Source organism: Prionailurus viverrinus, chromosome B4, assembly GCF_022837055.1.
Source record: "Prionailurus viverrinus isolate Anna chromosome B4, UM_Priviv_1.0, whole genome shotgun sequence".
Taxonomy (NCBI): domain Eukaryota; kingdom Metazoa; phylum Chordata; class Mammalia; order Carnivora; family Felidae; genus Prionailurus; species Prionailurus viverrinus.
The window spans coordinates 79,319,779-79,323,340 of record NC_062567.1 but is presented as its reverse complement, the minus strand read 5'-3'; the positions used below and the strand labels follow the sequence as shown (position 1 = coordinate 79,323,340).

Sequence of the window (3,562 nt, the reverse complement as noted above, 5' to 3'; positions counted from 1 at the left end):
CGTGGGCCTCAGCCCTTTCCAGAAATGTGCAACCTGGGCAGATAGGAGCATCAGAAATTAGGATGAAGAAGATGAAAATTTCTCATAAAGTGCATTATTCTTTTACCTGTCCACTGTCTCCCTATAGATTCAGGGAAGCAGAGCAGAAGCTTCTGGAGACTCTTCCCTAGTCAGAAATCAGCCTAGATCTTTCAGAATCTTTGAGGTATTATTGAATGTCAGTGACTTTTCCCTCTCCTTTCCTTATTTCTTTTCTCTTTTATTTCTTTTATTTGCTCTGAAAAAGGCTACAAAGAATTCTCTGCTCTTCCCCCAGTTCTCTTTAGAACTGGCAAACACCTATTCATCCTTCAAGATCCAGTCTAAGTGTGACCTCTTACATGAGGCCTTTCCTACTGTAGGCCTGCTGATTCTTCAGCTTTCTCCCAGCTCTGGTAACACATAATTTGTGCCTCTGTTATATTTCTGTAGAGTCAGTGATGTAGGATAGAACCTCTCTTCCCTGCCAGGCCACAAACATCTTGAGCCTAGGGACTGCTTTTTTGTTCATCTGCTCAGCACTTACCTTTCCCTTATCAGTAGATGCACTGGTCTTCTCAGATCTGTATTCACAACAAAAAATTTTTTTTCTTCAAATTTTTTATTTAAGTTCTAGTTAGTTAATATACAGTGTATTATTGTTTTCAGGGGTAGAGTTTAGTGAATCATCACTTGCATATAACACCCAGTGCTCAACAGAAGTGCCCTCCTTTTTTTTTTTTAATTTTTAAATGTTTATTTCTGAGAGACAGAGCGAGACAGAGAACAAGTCGGGGAGGGGCAGAGACAGAGGGAGACACAGAATCCTAAGCTGGCTCCAGGCTCTGAGCTGTCAGCACAGAGCCTGATGCAGGGCTTGAACCCACAAACTGTGAGATCATGACTTGAGCTGAAGTTAGATGCTTAACTGACTTAGCCACCCAGGTGCCCTGACAAGTGCTCTCTTTAATACCCATCACCCATTTAGCCCATCTCCCACTCACTACCCTCCATCAACTCTCGGTTTCACAACAAAATTTTCTACTTCTTAAAGCATTGCTTGCATATGTAGCATGTATTTTGGAATAAGAAGCATTTTTCACTTACCTTGCTGTTTGCTTACATTGAACCCTTATTAAAAGTTGTCTGACATTTGCATCTGGATTGTAAATTACTGGAAGAGAGGGGGTGTCTTATTTTTACTCAGACTCCCTTCCCTCCCCCCACCCCCAGATATATTGAGGTATAATTTATAAATAAAATTGTAAGATATTTAAAGTATACATTATGATGATTTGATATATGTATACATCGTGAAAGGACCCCACAGTTAATTAGCACATCCATCACCTCACATATTAAGCATTTTTTTTTTTGTTTTTGGTGAGAACATTTAAGTTCTATTCCCTTAAGAAATTTCAATTACACAATACAGTATTATCCACTATAGTCTATGGTCTTTTTTTTTTTTTTAAGTAAAGTCTGCTTTTACTTCTCTCCTGCCACACTTTCACATATATGCTGTCTACCTGAATCCCTGATTCAGGAAAACATGAATGTTGTACACCAGAGTGCAAACCCAAATGAATATAGGAGCCAAACAGGTCACGTAAATGAGGGGAAAATGCCAGATGGAGAGCGCCTGCTTTACCAGAGACATGGACAATGACAAGTGCCAGCTGACATTGGACAGGAGCAGATATGGAGTGGTGGGCATGCCGAACAGCTGTCCCTCAGCTCAGATCAAGTTGCCAAACCTTTGAAGAGGCCAGAAACCTATGTGTGAAAGAAATATCTTTTTAAATCTTAACCAGTAATTTGTAACATTTTAAAATGCTGGTTGGGCCCAAAATAATGTTTAAAAGGTTGCTGCAAGCCAGATTCAGTACATGGCCACCAGTTTTCAATTTCTGCACTAAAAGGACAATGGATAAAACAAAGTTCTTTTCTACTTCAGTCCTCTTGTCTAAGCTGAGAAACAGCTTTTCCGTCCCCACAGGGGTTGTCTTGTGAAGGTGCTTACCTCACGTCTTAATTCGGCAAAGGGGGATTCTAGAGTCTGGGACAGTTGGGAGCAAGGTGTCAGCAGATCCAGCGTGTGAAGGCCCAAGGTAAGATGGTCCTCATCCCCCAGGTCCACCTCTTGCCCAGAGTTCTGTGACTTCCCTGGAGCCGCCACAGAGGTTCAGGCCCCTGGGCCAGCCTGGGCCTCAGGCAACGTCTAGATCTCCACCCTTGGGCTTGCAACCTTTGGGACCATCACCCACACTCCTGGTATATTTCTGGGTAGTGTTGGAAGCCCACAGGTGGGTCCAGGTCCCCGTGGCCAGGGGCCAGGGGCACCGGCAACCCACTGGCACCCTGGCCTCTCTGTCTCCCGGCACCAGGCCTATGATCCCACTGGTGCTTGGCCACGCTGACTTCTGGCCAAAGCGCCTGCCACGTTGAGGACAGAGGTAGGGGTGGTCCGCTGTGGGTCCACCGATGCGCTGCCATTTCTGAGCTCTGAAGAAGCAGCGCCCGCAGTCTGGGCATGGGTAGGGCTTCTCTCCGGTGTGCGTGCGCACGTGACGCCGAAGGTCTGACGCATGGGCAGTGGCGCGGCTACAGTCCTCGCACTGGAAGGGAGTCTCGCTGCCGTGGACCCGCTGGTGCTTGGAGCTGGCAGAGCTCCGGCTAAAGCAGCGGCCACAGTCATCACGGCGGCAGGGCTTCTGGTCAGCATGGACCCGTAGGTGAGTGGTGAGGGCTGAGCGCTGGGGGAAGCCCGGCCACGGTCCAGGCAGCGGCAGGACGGCTCTCGCCATAGCTGGCCCGGTGCTTGCTCGGAGAGGAGAAAGGGCCAAAACCCTTGCCACAGTCAGGGCTACAGAAAGGCTTCTCGCCCGTGTGGGTGCACAGGTGCGCCACCAGGGCCGAGCGCCAGGCAAAACTCCTTCCGCTCATGTAGCAACCGTGACACTGGCCTGCTCTGGGGACGGGGTGGGCACAGAGTGGGGGGTGAGCTCGGCGGGTTGCCTTGGATGGTCGCTCCAAGCTCTAAGGGAGCCCAGCAGAAGGGTGTTTCAGAGCCTTCAGCCCAGGAGGCTGAGCTTCCACAGAAAGGATCTCCGGTGCCTCAGTCCTTTCTCTTTGTCCTTTCCCGTCCTTTTCTGGAATCTGAGTCTGTTTCTGTCAGACACTCTTCCACCTCCGGACCCCGGGCATCAGGGCCCCACAGGTCGGCCCCTTCCTCCACCCAGATGAGGGCTGGCTTAGTGCCTCGGAACCCTGGGAGAACGCAAACGCCATGCGGAGGCCGTCCCCTGCTGTCCCGACTTCCTGACCTGGGGCCTCTCACTGCGGGTGCCAGCCCGAGTGTGGGCGGGGTGGGCCGGGAGGTGGCCCAGGCGAGTAGGCGGGACTTCACCGAGTGCGCCCAGATGACTGTAGGTGTCCGGCACCACCTCCAGCTACAGGCCCTCTGAGCAGGCCGCAGACACCCCCACTCCTACAGCGAGAAGTACACGGCCACGTCTGCTAAGCCTACGGCGCTTGGGCTCAT

General features: G+C 50.2%; 1 pseudogene; it reads right to left on the bottom strand.

The window, feature by feature from the left end:
• Nucleotides 1-2,277: 2,277 nt before the first annotated feature.
• LOC125170631 (zinc finger protein 764-like) lies at nucleotides 2,278-3,562 on the bottom strand (annotated as a pseudogene).